Raw genomic sequence first — 17080 nt, 5'->3', positions numbered from 1 at the left:
CTGACTCCTCCTGACTCCTCCTGACTCCTCCTGACTCCTCTTGACTCCTCCTGACTCCTCCTGACTCCTCCTGACTCCTCCAAACTCCTCCAGACTCCTCTTGACTCCTCTTGACTCCTCCTGACTCCTCCTGACTCCTCCTGACTCCTCTTGACTCCTCCTGATTCCTCCAGACTCCTCTTGACTCCTCCTGACTCCTCTTGACTCCTCTTGACTCCTCCTGACTCCTCCTGACTCCTCCTGACTCCTCCTGACTCCTCTTGACTCCTCCTGACTCCTCTTGACTCCTCTTGACTCCTCCTGACTCCTCCTGACTCCTCCTGACTCCTCTTGACTCCTCTTGACTCCTCCTGACTCCTCCTGACTCCTCCTGACTCCTCCTGACTCCTCTTGACTCCTCTTGACTCCTCCTGACTCCTCTTGACTCCTCCTGACTCCTCTTGACTCCTCTTGACTCCTCATGACTCCTCCTGACTCCTCCTGACTCCTCCTGACTCCTTCTGACTCCTCCTGACTCCTCCTGACTCCTCCTGACTCCTCCAGACTCCTCCTGACTCCTCCTGACCACTCCTGACTCCTCCTGATTCCTCCAGACTCCTCCTGATTCCTCCTGACTCCTCCTGACTCCTCCTGAGTCCTCCTGACTCCTCCTGACTCCTCCTGACTCCTCTTGACTCCTCCTGACTCCTCCAGACTCCTCCTGACTCCTCCTGACTCCTCCTGACTCCTCCTGACTCCTCTTGACTCCTCCTGAATTCCTCCTGAATCCTCCTGACTCCTCTTGACTCCTCCTGACTCCTCCTGACTCCTCTTGACTCCTCCTGACTCCTCCTGACTCCTCCTGACTCCTCTTGACTCCTCCTGACTCCTCCTGACTCCTCCTGACTCCTCCTGACTCCTCTTGACTCCTCCTGACTCCTCCTCCTGAGTCCTCCTGACTCCTCCTGACTCCTCCTGACTCCTCTTGACTCCTCCTGACTCCTCCAGACTCCTCCTGACTCCTCCTGACTCCTCCTGACTCCTCCTGACTCCTCTTGACTCCTCCTGAATCCTCCTGAATCCTCCTGACTCCTCTTGACTCCTCCTGACTCCTCCTGACTCCTCTTGACTCCTCCTGACACCTCTTGACTCCTCCTGACTCCTCCTGACTCCTCCTGACTCCTCTTGACTCCTCCTGACTCCTCCTGACTCCTCCTGACTCCTCCTGACTCCTCTTGACTCCTCCTGACTCCTCCTGACTCCTCCTGACTCCTCCTGACTCCTCTTGACTCCTCCTGACTCCTCCTCCTGACTCCTCCTGACTCCTCCTGACTCCTCTTGACTCCTCCTGACTCCTCCTGACTCCTCCTGACTCCTCCTGACTCCTCTTGACTCCTCCTGACTCCTCTTGACTCCTCCTGACTCCTCCTGACTCCTCTTGACTCCTCTTGACTCCTCTTGACTCCTCCTGACTCCTCCTGACTCCTCTTGACTCCTCCTGACTCCTCCTCCTGACTCCTCCTGACTCCTCCTGACTCCTCTTGACTCCTCCTGACTCCTCCTGACTCCTCCTGACTCCTCCTGACTCCTCTTGACTCCTCCTGACTCCTCTTGACTCCTCCTGACTCCTCCAGACTCCTCCTGACTCCTCCTGACTCCTCCTGACTCCTCCTGACTCCTCTTGACTCCTCCTGAATCCTCCTGAATCCTCTTGACTCCTCCTGACTCCTCCTGACTCCTCCTGACTCCTCCTGACTCCTCTTGACTCCTCCTGACTCCTCCTCCTGAGTCCTCCTGACTCCTCCTGACTCCTCCTGACTCCTCTTGACTCCTCCTGACTCCTCCAGACTCCTCCTGACTCCTCCTGACTCCTCCTGACTCCTCCTGACTCCTCTTGACTCCTCCTGAATCCTCCTGAATCCTCCTGACTCCTCTTGACTCCTCCTGACTCCTCCTGACTCCTCCTGACTCCTCCTGACTCCTCTTGACTCCTCCTGACTCCTCCTCCTGACTCCTCCTGACTCCTCCTGACTCCTCTTGACTCCTCCTGACTCCTCCTGACTCCTCCTGACTCCTCCTGACTCCTCTTGACTCCTCCTGACTTCTCTTGACTCCTCCTGACTCCTCTTGACTCCTCCTGACTCCTCCTCCTGACTCCTCCTGACTCCTCCTGACTCCTCTTGACTCCTCCTGACTCCTCCTGACTCCTCCTGACTCCTCCTGACTCCTCCTGACTCCTCCTGACTCCTCTTGACTCCTCCTGACTCCTCCTCCTGAGTCCTCCTGACTCCTCCTGACTCCTCCTGACTCCTCTTGACTCCTCCTGACTCCTCCAGACTCCTCCTGACTCCTCCTGACTCCTCCTGACTCCTCCTGACTCCTCTTGACTCCTCCTGAATCCTCCTGAATCCTCCTGACTCCTCTTGACTCCTCCTGACTCCTCCTGACTCCTCCTGACTCCTCCTGACTCCTCTTGACTCCTCCTGACTCCTCCTCCTGACTCCTCCTGACTCCTCCTGACTCCTCTTGACTCCTCCTGACTCCTCCTGACTCCTCCTGACTCCTCCTGACTCCTCTTGACTCCTCCTGACTTCTCTTGACTCCTCCTGACTCCTCTTGACTCCTCCTGACTCCTCTTGACTCCTCCTGACTCCTCTTGACTCCTCCAAAGAGGCCGACATGGAAACTTAGAGGAGCTAACGGTTTTCCTTCTGCCAAACTCTCTCTGTCTGCTCTCTCGAACCTCAGTGTGTGTGTGTGTGTGTGTGTGTGTGTGTGTGTGTGTGTGTGTGTGTGTGTGTGTGTGTGTGTGTGTGTGTGTGTGTGTCTGTGTCTGTGTGTCTGTGTCTGTGTGTGTGTGTGTCTGTGTCTGTGTGTGTGTGTGTCTGTGTGTGTGTCTGTGTGTGGGGTTGGAATGTGGAGGCTTGTAAGTCACCTCTGATTTTCCGCTCCCGCTGGGACACATCCCATTATCAGTTTTATATGAAACTAGGAAATTCCTCTGCGGTCTGTTGGTGTGTGTGTGTGTGTGTGTGTGTGTTCATGTGTGTGTTTGTGTCAGGTGGGAGGTTATGCGTGTGTGTGTGCGTGTGTGTGTGTGTGTGTGTGCGTGTGTGTGTGTGTGTGTGTTGTCGAGCTTCATAATGAGCAGCTTAACAGTGGAATAAAAGCTGCTCCTCCTCCTCTTCGCTGCCTTACGACCATAAAACTCCCAAAATGCGACTCTGACATTTTTCCGTCCGAGCAGAGAAACGATGGAACAGGAAGTCGACTCAGAACGACAGGAAGTTATCTGGTTGTTTAGAAACATTTGCGTCAGTTGACTTTTTCGGTTTGAAGAAGTTTGTTGATTGTTTTGTTGGTTTTCAAACAGTGCGTGAATATTTGTAGGTATATTTTTAATTTGCTCTCCAGTTTTGTTTCAATCCATTTCATGCAAAAACAGTGTGTGTATCGTGAAAGTGAAGCCAAAGCATCTGGATCCCCCCCTGGTGGCTGGCTGCAGTATAGGTCATAAACCTTGCCTCCTCCATGTTAGCAGATGGGACACGAACCAAACAATAGGAAAAAGTAGCTGATGGTTTCACGAGGATTATGTGAAACCATAGCAGATTTTTACTGAACTGATTTGTTGTATAATCGGAGTTTGATGATTTGTATCAATGAGACGAATCAAAGTGAGTTTGTGTGTTTCTCTGGAAACTGGATTCTTGAGTCAGTGGTGGAGCTGCAGTGTTTCTCTGGGAGCTGGTCGGTGGTGTGTTGGTTTCCTGGGACCCGGCTGGAAGCAGCAGGACGAGGATGCAAACAGAAATATGAGTCGTGGACGAGTTCACTGCAGGAGAGAGAAAGAGAAAAGGGAAGAGATGAGAATAGATCCCAGTTTTCCCTCGGCCGGAGGCGACAATGAACGGAAAATCAACAGAGGAATATTCCACAAGTCCTTGTTCCGGCCTCGTGTGTCTCCGAGAGAAATGTGATCAGCAGGAATTAGTCACATGCTCACATGGTTTTAATGGTTTGTTTAAAGGGCGAGCGAAGGATCAGGAGGAGAGAGAGGAGCTGATTCAGGTTTTTGATTCGTCAACAGACGGTTAACGAGGATCGATAATATGTCCCACAGAAAAATCAGTTTCCTCTCGTTTAACCACGATTTTCCTTTTAATCAATAAGTTTTGCTTTGAACTGTGAGATTTTTCACTATTTACAGAAACTTTACAATCGTCTCAACTGGAAAATATATATCAAATTAATCCATAATGAAAGTAATTATTGAATACTCATTTAACAGTCTTTTAAATAGTGTATCACACATTGACAATACAAATACTTGCATGTTACGATCATTACAAAAGTACATCTGCACACATAGTAAAACAAATTACTATAGTACTTTAGTGGTATTACTTAATTTAATACTGTTTGTCCTTATTCTACTTGAATCAATTTTTTTATGTTTACTTGTTATGAAGTATTTAATACTTTTACTGAAGCTCTTGTGATTTTATGTGACAGTAAATTAAGAGTTGGAAGAAGTTATTGAGTTTTTATAAATTATTAATAGATGAATGGATTCACAACAATAAATCATGAGCTTCAGCTGTGGCTGCAGCCCTCACCTTGTAGGTCAAAGGTCAACTGACAGATGCAGTTATGATTTTCACATGAACCAGAAGGAGATGATCAGCAGCTTCAGGTTCTGATCACTGAGCAGAACTGACTCACGGGTCAAATATGATGAAGTCTGATCAGGTTGTTTGGAATAAACCAATTCAAAAATGGGGCAAAGCGGAACAGCTGTGCAACTTTTTTTTCCTCTTCGGAAATAACACACACACACACACACACACACACACACACACACACACACACACACACACACACACACACACACACTGTTTTGACAGACATGAAACAGAAAAACAGGGTCATAGTTTTTCCAGACCGGAGCAAAAGGACGACTCGGGGAAAAATCTGATCTCAAAACAGTCGTTCCTCTGTGTGTGTGTGTGTGTGTGTGTGTGTGTGTGTGTGTGTATGTGTGTGTGTGTGTGTGCTTGCGTTTGTGTGTTTGTGTGTGTGTGTGTGTCTGTGACGGACAACGATTTCGATGAATTGAAGGAACTTTCATTCTTGTGAGTTCTCTCTCTCTCTCTCTCCCTCTCTCTCTCTCTCTCTCTCACCCCTCTATATCTCATTCTCTTCCCCTTCCTCCCTCTCTCTCTCTTTGTCTTTCCCCTCTGCCTCTCTTTTCATTCTCCTCCACTCCCTCGTTCGCTCTCTCTTCCTTCCCGTCTCTCCACTGTCTCTCTTTTCTTCTCATTGAGAAAACACTTATTGTGTTTCTCCTCGTGTGTGTCTATGTGTGTGGTGCGTGTTTGTGTGTGTGTGTGTGTGTGTGTGTGTGTGTAATTGTAAAATGTGAGGATGAGGGGGAGGGTTCTGTATCACACCCCCAGTGACCACTTCCTCCACCACATCCTGTTTATTTCCTGTTGCGATAGTGACTGTGCTTCCTCAGAAACACACACACACACACACACACACACACACACACACACACACACACACACACACACACACACACACACTCACAAAACAATTGTTGTGGAAAGTAAAGTACCAGTAACTCATAAAGTACTTGAGTAAATGTACTTTAGTAACTTTGGCTGAAACTGTGTAATCTTCTGGAATTCACCATGTTTATATCGTATATAATATATTATACGATTTAAACTATATAGATATTAGATATGTTGTGTTTTTATGGAGGTTTGAGTTGAAGTCGGCTCTAATGACTTGTCGGTGTCACTCACTCACTCTCTCTCTCTCTCTCTCTCTCTCTCTCATCTGTTTTCCAGGACGGCCTCGTGAGCCCTCATCCAGGGACTCCGGCTGAAATCCACCTGAGCACGTGCAGACCTGCAGGTAAGCAGATCTGCCCCCCCCCAACCCCCCCCCCCCCAGCTGCTGGTCCCAGTTCAGACTCTGTTGTTGAACTGGTAGAAATCAGGTCACTGGGGGGTGTAACCTCGTTGTGGGTCTCACCTGCAGAACGGTTAGTGATTGTCTTTGTGTTGCTGTTGGTGGTGAACTGGTATTTTCAGTACATTTCTGATGGAGTTTCTCATTTGGCTTCTTGTTGGTACAGGATGTGTTGTTGTGCATGTCGGTGTCCCTGCTGTTGTGCGACCGCTGGCGTCCCCGGTGCTGTTGTGTTTGTCACGTGCAGGTTTTCAGACTCGTGTCTCGAGGACGACTGCAGCCTCCAGGATTCTGTGAAGAGAATTCCTTGAATTGAAATAGTTACTGCAGGAGAGGACAGAATTTAAATGTGACCACAGCCACAAATGGAGCAAGAATACAGCTGTAAAACAGACACACACACACGCACACACACACACACACACGCACACACACACACACACACACACACACACACACACACACACACACATTCCAGGGAAATAAATCACCAGGCGATGTGAGCAACTCTGATAATTCTGGTTTGACGCAGACTTTGTGGTTTTGGGACAAAGAACTTTGTTAGAAAGCTGTAACTGAATTTAGTACGTGCCCTAAAACACACACACAGACACACACACAGACACACACACACAGACACACACACACTCACACACAGTGATACAAACGAGCAGTAGGAGCCAAATATAAAAAGATATCAAGAAAAACTAATTAGGGCAGCAGTACATTTTGCAACGAGAAGATGCATCATGTGGAGCTTTGGAGAAGTTTGAGTTTGTGATGATGTCCTATAGTGCAGCATGATAACACACACACACACACACACACACACACACACACACACACACACACACCCTGGCACTCAGCAGCCTGCTGTGTGCCAAGGTTATGAAATAATTTGCCTGCGCTCGCCTTTCAACACAATTCTTGTTTGCTTCTTTGCCTCCATTCAAGCCGAGACACGACTCGCAGGAGATAAAAATAGAACCTCGCTGACCCCCCCACTCTCCCTCTCCCTCTCTCTCTCTCTCTCTCTCTCTCTCTCTCTCTCTCGCCCTCTCTCTCTCTCTCTCCAGTCTGATATTGTTGCAGCTGTCTCGCTCCAGTTGGGTAACGCTCGTGCATTCACTCAGTTCGGGGGGGGGGGGCTGAGGCTTCGAGGATTTCTTACTACCCCCCCCCCCCCCCCGATGGGAAATGTGTCTTTTATCAACAACACAACCCGGGCTCACAACGAGCTGCATGTTCATAAACACGGGATCAAATGAAACAATAGACAGAATTAATCCACCAGTGAAACGAGTTGGTTTTGTGCGTCTGAAAGTCGAATAAACACGAATGTCAAACTGTTTGAAAGTGGATCAACTTACAGATCACCACAGTGTCTGTTCAACAGCAGAATGAGTCTGGGGTCAGATGAGAGAAAACCTGAAGGACTCGGCAGCGACTTCTCCTACCAAGGCGACGAGAAGCTCGGTGCATCACGTTTGTTTTCAGCCTCGTGCACGGCAGCGACGCAAAGTGGAAATACATGTTTGCATGCGGAGCAGGAAACGCACGCCACGCTAGCAGGTGGCAAACAGCTGGGGTGGTAACTTCCAACTGGCTGCGAGCTTTGGAAATACTAACTCACAGATTGTTGTGCAGACGTGTTGCACACTGCTGAGCGAGACTTCTGTCGGCTAATTCCAGAAATGTGTCCGGTGCTGGATCACGTGTGGAGAGCTGCTCGTCCACAGGTGCAAGTTCATGTTTAATAAGACTCAATGAAAGTAGAGTCTTCAGTCATGATCGTGATTATTAGACTTTTTTAAAAAACCTGTTACGAAAAGAAACAAAACAAAATGATAAAGATCTGACGTAGTTATATTCAAAATAATACAAACTTATAATAAAAGCTGAAAGTTTTCATTTTGTTCGTGATACAACCTGATATGTACTTTTTCTTAAAGAGGCTAAAAGTCGTATAAGCAGCTGTTGAAGTTTGCACGTTAACCAACGAGCCTCAGACCCACTGACACACACACACACACACACACACACACACACACACACACACACACACACACACACACACATCAGCGGTCAGACATGATGTTACCAACTTCTGTTTTCTGTGGTAACGATGAGGAGGGAGTTTTCCTCCCGTGTGATTTGGATCCTGAACCACTCGGCGGAGACGTCTCTTCTTCAGGAGTTGATGAACTTTGACCTTTAACTTCCCGTTATCAGCCTATCGTGACGATTCCTGACGTACAGGAAACAATCTGTTATTTCACAAGGTTCAAATGATCCGAAATGAAACTCTCAGGTTTCCCGTCATCTCGGGATCCGGTCCCCGGGTTTTAGATTTAACTTCTGTTATTGCAACGCTGGTGAAAACATGAATAAACGTCCGTGCAGCTGAGGCAGAATCCTGGCAGGAGACCTTCATCTTCATCATCATTACCTCCGAGCCTGAACTCCAGAGATGTATACGGTTTCAGCATCAGCATGTAGTAATCATAATTTCATACCACTAATATCACTTTGGCTTTGTGGTTTGCACAACAGCAGAAAATAACGTTTCTGAATGTGCATTTCACTTTTTCCATGAGGTAACGGACGAATCTGTAAACACAGCGGGTCGTTATTCTACTTGAACATATTTGTGGACATTTCTAGAGAGTGAGGGATTCTGGGTAAAGGTCGAGTTATGAATACACAGCTGCAAAACTATTTGTTTCTCCCTCTGTCCGTTCTCCGTCTCGCATTGTGCGTGCTTTTATTTTGAAATCTGAGATTCTTGAAAAGTACTTATATTTTGTGTGTGTGTGTTTGCTCTCCGCTCTCACTCGACTCGGTTTCATTCAAACATCCATCACTGGCACGACTGTCACTGCTGTGTTGCCAAAGCAATAAAACGCATAACAATCTGGAACTGGCCTGTGTGTGTGTGTGTGTGTGTGTGTGTGTGTGCGTGTGTGTATTTCCCATCAGCCCTGGTCATCTTCACCCAACCCTTTCCCAGAATCCACCGCTGACTCACTTTGAAACAAATCACGAGTCAGCTGTTTGACTTCAAAAAATGTATGCAGACAAAAGGGAGCTCCCTTGTGTAATTAAAACAAACACAACGTCCTGTGCTGGTCACACCTGCCGAGCGCACACCTGCACAACTGGAAAGACCACAATCTCAACTTTCTTGCTTTTGTGTTAGTAACGTTTGTGTGTGAACGAAGAGAGAAACTGAGCGTAAAGTTCCCTGAAGGAAAAACCTAGATAACCACATTTTATTGGGGAAAATCCTTTCGACTATAAAAGAGATTTTCAAGGCGTCTCTGGACGACACCTGACCCCAGATTCCAGCACATAGACACACCCTGACGTTGTGATACCGGGTCACATGGTTTGGATCCGGTCTGGTCGATGATGGCGGTTTGTGTTTGTGATGCAACGCGTCAGGATCCAGCAGCAGCGTCTGTTTCCGTGGTTTCACATGAATCTCAACGATGTGGATCATAACTCAGAATCCACGTCTCACAGAAACCTGATTATTCACTTCCGACGATGAGTCAGCGGCTAATTACTGGTTCCATGTCAGGCTCGTCCGGCTCACACGTGGAAGTGTCAGATCTGTCACTTCAGCATTGATCAGTTTAATCTCCATAAACAGATTTAACATGTGGATATTCAGAATCTGTAGGAAGGGACGGAAGCTTCTGGTAACTTGAGAGATAACGACACTGAACACATTGAGTGAAGAGCATCGGCTTTTTAATTCATCTGCAATCGTGTGCGATTGTTACGATCACACATCCCGGCTCCCGACCGTCTATTATCAGCGTCGGTGTTTTTCTTACCGACACGGTGACGGTTGAAGTGTTTCCGTGAACACTCGTAATCTGGAAGGATCCTCCATGTTGAATCTGTTTAAACGCCCTCGTGGTTCAGTGCAACTTCAACCGCTGTCGACCAGAAAGTCTCCGAGCGGCATTAACAGATGATTGTGCGTGTGTGGGTGTGTGTGTGTGTGTGTGTGTGTGTGTCTGTGTGCGTTGTACATAACACACACTGTGACGTTGTTGTCGGGGTATGACAGCTACAGGTGTCAAAAGCTGCTCATCGCCATGGAGACAAACTGCCGCTCACGCATCAGCTTCTCGGGAAGCGGGGGAGCTTCGGCGTCATGCTGTGTCATCTCACCCCCCCCAAACCCCCCCAAACCACACACAGACACACAAACACACACACACACATACACACTTAAAGGCCTGACCATGCAGATGTCAACACTTGATCTCAAATGTGATGAAAATGATATTTCCATACAAATTTTGGCCATTTTCTGTAGAATATGGAATCTAAGGCTAAATTTGCGAACCAGGGCTGGAAACTAGAAGCAGTTTTTTAATCTGCAGCTAAAAAGTATTTTTTCTTTATTGATATAATAATTAACATTTAAACTGGAAGCATTTTAGTTTTTTATTCCAGAGTAAAGTTGCAGTAAAGGTGCAGTCTGGCAGTTTTTCTTGTAGAGTTCAGAAGTTGAACCGATCACATGTCCTGAACTCTGCTTTCCTGTGTGAAGCTTGTATGTACTTCCTCTTCCTTGGGCCCTGAACGCAGCATCACTACTGTGGGAACTCAGTTTCCCAGAATGCCGAGTTGTGACTGACAGAATCCTGGAGGTGAGAGGAAGGAGCGTCATCCTTCCATCTGGTGTCAGGAGGTCATCGTAAGACTCCAGCTACACTGGAGCGTGTGTGTCTGTGTGTGTGTGTGTGTGTGTCTCTGTGTGTGTGTGTTTGTGTGTGTCTGTGTGTGTCTGTGTGTGTGTCTGTGTGTGTCTGTGTGTGTGTCTGTGTGTGTCTGTGTGTGTGTGTGTTTCACAGCATGTGTTTCCCATCTGGTTCCACCCAGTCCCTCAACACTGACTTCATTCTAACCTCTTTCCCTCGTCCTCCTTTCTTTATCGCTCATCGTCTTATTGTTTCCCTCTTTCTGTTCTTCTCTCTCTCTCTCTCTCTCTCTTCATCTCTCTCTCTTCATCTCTTTCTCTCCCTCTCTGGACTCTGGCTTCCTCCCTCCATCCTCCCATCCTCCACTCTCCTCACGGTAACACAACACCTTGACCTCGTGCTCGTTCCAGTGTTTGTGTTCGACGCTCTGATGTCATCGCCCCAAACTTTCCCCGGCGAGATACCACATCCATGGCGTCACCCCCCACCCCCACCCCCCCCTCCATCTCTCCTTTCTCCTCTCTTTCCTGTCGTTCTGCATCCTGAATTCCTGAAGATAAGCATCAACATGTAATTTAATCTAATTATAAGTCTTAAAATCCCATTTGTCTCACGATGAAGGGAAATCTGGGTGAGATCATTTCATTTGTTCCTGATTTCATGCGTTCGCTCCGTCGGTTTCTTTATCGCGCTCCAGTTTTCACAGGTTTGGTTTCATTCCTCTTCACGTGCGTGTTGCCTGAGTCGTCCTCTCACGTGCTGCCAGAGGATTCCTGACACAGGGAAGAAGGAATTGGAAACAAGTGGAATGATCTCACTCGCCTGCAGGAGGAGGAACCAACACTCGGATCTGAAGTGAATTACTGCAGCAAATCACCGTGATTCGTGTTTTTGTAAACTTCACGACTTTGCCCGGCGAGAACATGAATCACCCGAAGGTCCAGATCGTTCCCGGGTTCGACGCCGCGGCGAGGGACACGGGCTTCGTGCTAACACTTCATCAGAAGACTTTGAGGGACAGTTAATGTCCCAGATGATCGAGTTGAGACCTTCAGCAGCTCCAGCTCTGAACACCTGTTCATAAAGGAGGATCTGAGTTTCTATAAACTTATTTTTATCGCTTTTGGCCACAAAACTGAACATTTTACTCAAACAAAACAAACTGATTGTTCAACCTTTTTATAATATATATTGGATACAACCTTTTTGATGAAATTTACGATGAACTTGTCCGTGAGCCAACGATTCAGTGACTTTCCAGAACCTGTCAGGTGACGTCCAGCAGTTAACGTCCACATGTTCTCGGTACAGGAGGCCGAGCGGCGTGTTCTGACCCTTCGGGCTTCACTCGTCTTCACGTGTTCGCAGGTCGGAGGTCGGTAGCGTACGAGCACTCGGAGGCAGCATCGCTCTTCTCATGTCTGCTGTCTCCCTGAGCTCCATCATTCTTCCCATTCAGCTTCCTGCCCTATAAATATTTGAGCAGCCCCATTAGGGAGTGAGGTCATCTTCACGCTCACGCTCATCAAGGCGTAGTACGGCTCCTAATAGTCTTGTCGGAGCGCCGGGCCCCGGAGCTAACGGGCTAATTAAGAGCGAAACAGGTTTAACAAGTTTAGACTGTTCATTAAGGCAGGAACCTGATTAATTAACGGTCGGGGGGGGGAGAGTTCGTTAACGAGTCGCCTGATTAATTAAAAACTGCAGACGACGGGAAAAGTGTAACCAGAAAATGGGAGGAAAGGTGAGGGATGATCACGGCCACGGGAAAGAGGGGAAGGAGAGAGAGGAGAGGAAAAGAAAGGGAGAAGGGAGGAGAGATGGATTTAGAGAAGTGGGAAGAGGAGAAGAGGGAAGCAAAGAAATGAAAGAGAGGGAGAGAGAGGTGGTGGAGGTCAAGACGTTAAAACAAAGGGGGATTGTAGAGAGAAAGACAAAGGCTTGAAACACAAACACACACACACACAGACACACACACAGTGTTGACTGACGGTTCTTTGTGTGTGACGCTGCGGAGGCGGAGTCATGTGATTGTTTCCCGACGTGACAATTTGACTTTGAGAATAAAAAACGTGAAAAGAACAAATATTGTTTTTTGTTTTCCCAGGATATTTTTATAGCGTTTTGAAACCTGACAATCTGAGGTGAAGGTGACGAACAAATCAAGCGCTCCTTCTTTTTATAAATGGAGTCAGTGGTCCATGAGGAGCAGAGAGGATCATGGGAGGAGGAGCAGGTGCTGCTGACAGCGCCTTCATCTGTTCCTATGGCGTCCTCCCCCCCCCCCTGAGTGTGTGTCCTCACAGATAGAGAGCAGTGTGTGTGTGTGGTTGTGTGTACATTTGTTTGTGTGTTGGATGATTTTATTGATGAATAAACTGGTACTCAGCTGGTTTCCATGGAGATGGACACTGAGAGACACGAGGTTGATCATCCTTCAGTTCTACATGAGTTTATACGTCATGTCCCGCCTCCTGCTGCTCTACAGGCTCCGCCCCTCGCCTGGACGCTCCCCACATGTTCCTGAGTCTGGACCGAGCTTCACATGTTGTGTTGGAGTTGAGATTGTTGGTTGTGCGGCTTTTTGTCTCCTCGAAATTGTGCAACTGCAACTGAAAGTGCAGCAGCAAATACACTTTGTAGGAGAAGGAGATAAAGTTCTCAACGTGATGAGGACGTGTTGATAAGCAATCACAAGTCAGATGTGTTGATACTGATCAGCAAACATTTAATTTCTGCTAAGATATCTGATCCTGCTACACAACAACCACGTGTAGTGATGAAACCACGATTATTAATCTCGTGGTTAAACTCTCACTTAGAGGAAGATTCTGTTTTCTATCAGGAGAACGTTCACAGCTCGGTGGCCGTGTTTCCTTCAACGCATTTCATGCACATTTCAAACTATTGCATTAGACAGAAAGTTCACTTCTCTACTTTAGGTTATTTGCTCTGACGACATTAATCTGTTTTACATGTCGCAGCAATAAAGAAGCTGAATTTAAACAGAGAAGGAAATTACAGGAGAAGAGATGCAAATCAGCAGCAAGTTCTGCTGCAGGAAATGGAACAGGAACATTCTGTATGTGCAGGTGTAGGGTACGAGTCACACACACACAGACACACACAGACACACACAGACAGACACACACACAGAAGGAGAGAGAGAACACACACCTCCTACATACCTGCTGTTCTTCGGATGTGAGGGAACAGCGATTAGCTCTGTGTGGCGTGGGTGGACAGTCAGTGTGTGTCTGTGTGTGTGTGTGAGTAACGGGTGTTGGGGACAGTATTCATTGAACCACCCGCCCCCATTGTGTCGAGAATAAACTACACACACACACACACACTGTGCATTTCACTGCTTGTAGATGAGGAGCCAGGAGCGAAGATGTTAGACTTCATCTAAATGTTGTTTTAGGGTTTTTCCACTTTTCTTTTTTTTGTCTTCCTCTATTTACTCAATAATGACTTTATACACAACTTCTGAATTTCTCATAGATACACTTCATTGGAAAAGTCCAACAAATTGTGACGACACGTTGCAAAAAGAAATGTTCGCTCCCCCCCCCCTGAGCCACATTCAACATTTATGTGCGTCAGCCTTTTGTTCTCGTCCGTGCAAAGTTGTTTCTCTAATATCACAATGGAAAACATTTCATAATGAACACAGGCTTGAATGAAAAGGAGGTGAAGGACTGAGGGGGGGGGGCTGGAACCAAACTCTTCCTCTGAGAGCTTTTACAGGATGACACACACTGGTTCCACAGATGATACATGTTTTATTACGCTCTATAATGGGCGCTCTCTCTCGACCCCTCCTCACATAAATACTGGTACCACCGGCCTTAATTGGATCCTGTTTGGGTTGTGAGGTCTGTAAGTGAAAGTCTTGGTAATTACCCGGCCTCCATGCTACGTGAGTTATCTTATCGCTGCTCCGAGGCTCAAACTGCTTCTGATGCAACTCTGTGAAACAATGTGCTCCAGGAAAACTTGGGCCTGGAGAGGAAAACGAACTCAGCGTTATGGTGCAGCTCAAACCTGCCGGCAGGGTTTTTATTAACGATGGAGAGAGGAGGAGAGGAGAGGAGGGGAGGAGAGAGGAGAGGAGAGAGGAGAGGAGAGGAGAGGAGGGGAGGAGGGGAGAGGAGAGGAGAGAGGAGAGAGGAGAGAGGAGAGGAGAGGAGAGGAGAGGAGAGGAGAGGAGAGGAGAGGAGAGGAGAGGAGAGGAGAGGAGAGGAAAACTAACTCAGCGTTATGGTGCAGCTCAAACCTGCCTGCAGGGTTTTTATTAACGATGGAGAGAGGAGAAGAGGAGAGGAGGGGAGGGGAGGAGAGGAGGAGAGGAGGAGAGAGGGGAGAGGGGAGAGGAGAGAGGAGAGGAGGAGAGGAGAGGAGGAGAGGAGGAGAGGAGGAGAGGAGAGAGGAGAGAGGAGAGAGGAGAGGAGAGGAAAACTAACTCAGCGTTATGGTGCAGCTCAAACCTGCCTGCAGGGTTTTTATTAACGATGGAGAGAGGAGGAGAGGAGAGGAGGGGAGGGGAGAAGAGGAGAGAGGAGAGAGGAGGAGAGGAGAGAGGAGAGAGGAGAGGAGAGGAGGAGACAGGAGAGAGGAGAGAGGAGAGAGGAGAGAGGAGACAGGAGAGGAGGAGAGAGAAGAGAGAAGAGAGAAGAGAGAAGAGAGAAGAGAGGAGAGAGGAGAGAGGAGAGGAGAGGAGGAGAGGAGGATAGGAGGGGAGGAGAGAGGAGAGAGGAGAGAGGAGAGAGGAGAGAGGAGAGAGGAGAGAGGAGAGAGGAGAGAGGAGAGAGGAGAGGAGAGGAAGAGAGGAGAGGAGGAGAGGAAGAGAGGAGAGAGAAGAGAGAAGAGAGGAGAGAAGAGAGGAGGGGAGGAGAGGAGAGGAGAGGGAAACGGGAGGGCATGAATGAAAAAGAGGGAATGGAAAAGGAGGTGCACAGACGAGTGAAGGAGACAACAAGAGGAGGCAAGAGAACAAAGGAGACGAGGCAACAAGGAAAGCAGGAGAAACGAGGGGATGCAGATGAAAGAAAAGCAGCTTATGTAAGTGTGATGCTGCCTGTAAACACACACACACACACACACACACTCACACACACACACACACACACACACACACCAGGAGCAGTCTTGTGCCCTGTGTTTGACTGGGACCTTCGGAGCTCTGGGCCGGACGCTCCCACTCGATGCATCTTTCACTCACAGACTCAGAATCTGCAGAAACACAAACTGCTCTGTGCACGCAGCTCAATCAGGATGAATGCATGAAGAAGAAGCTCTATAACGGACGCCAGTGTGTCGAGGTTTTGCAGTTTGCGTCACAATCGTCTCTGCGGCCGCGGCCAGAGGCACCGGAGCTAAACTTAGATCAGCCGGGAAAGAGAAGAGACTGTTGTGGTCTCGACTTCGGGTCCGAACCGGATCTGAGGAGGAACAATGAGCTTCTGTTTGTTACTGTTAGTGACACACTGCCCCAGTGTCTGCTGGAGGTCTGCAGGGAACTGAGACCTGAACCCGGAGCAGGTCCGAGACCCACACACACAACTGAGACCCTAACCCGGAGCAGGTCTGAGACCCAGACTAGGGTTGCAAAGGGGCGGAAAGTTTCCGGTAAATCTCCGGAAACTTTCCGGAAACTTTCCATGGGAAGTTTAGCTCGGGAATTTTGGGAATTTTGAAAAAAAAAAAAACACTACGCAAATTAAACGCTGAGCAATAAAAACATCATTCAAAACTCTATTTTAAAGATGTATGGAACGTTGAGTTTCAACCCTCCACTGGTCATTCTTCCATCACATGCACAGATAACTCCCAGCATGCTTCACTCTACAGCAGGGCTATTGAGGCCTGCTGTAGAGTGCAGGACTAGTCAGGTAAGTTTCCATGATATTACTGGGAAAATATATTAGCATGCTGATTGAGGATTGTTCATCTGTTCATCTAGACTATTTCCATTCATTTATCCATCAATTGTAAAATATGTTTACAGACAATTGCAATAGTTAACTATTTATATCTCTGGCATTGCATTAGTGTTTTTTTACAAACTTTTTTCTCATCTTATTCTACAGAACAATGCCACGTGCACTCTCTCATGTGTGGAGACATTTCACCTCATCCAATGTAGAAGGAAAGGCTGTGTACATTTGCAAATACTGTGCAAAGACCTATGTTAAGAATGACACAACGATGCAGAAGCATATAGTCAAGTGCCCAAAGTTTCCTCAGGACTCAAATCAGCCTATGACACAACAAAATGTTTATATTTATGTCTGTATATGACAAGGTAAATACAGTTAGTATAAATTACCCACAACATTTCCAGTTTATTCCTGTTAATTCCCGTATATTCCCGTTTATTCCCGTTAATTCCC

General features: G+C 47.7%; 1 protein-coding gene across 1 annotated transcript in view; it reads left to right on the top strand.

Annotated features, from left to right (window-relative positions):
• The window catches only part of hivep2a (HIVEP zinc finger 2a), an 80369-nt gene that overhangs the window by 36194 nt on the left and 27095 nt on the right, over positions 1-17080 (top strand). The window contains exon 4 of the mRNA XM_061091417.1: positions 5841-5907. The gene's annotated coding sequence lies outside the window, so the exon portion shown is untranslated. The remainder of the gene's footprint in view (positions 1-5840; positions 5908-17080) is intronic.

The sequence above is a fragment of the Limanda limanda genome, chromosome 18 (genome assembly GCF_963576545.1).
Source record: "Limanda limanda chromosome 18, fLimLim1.1, whole genome shotgun sequence".
NCBI lineage: Eukaryota > Metazoa > Chordata > Actinopteri > Pleuronectiformes > Pleuronectidae > Limanda > Limanda limanda.
This window is presented reverse-complemented; position numbering and strand designations above follow the sequence as displayed.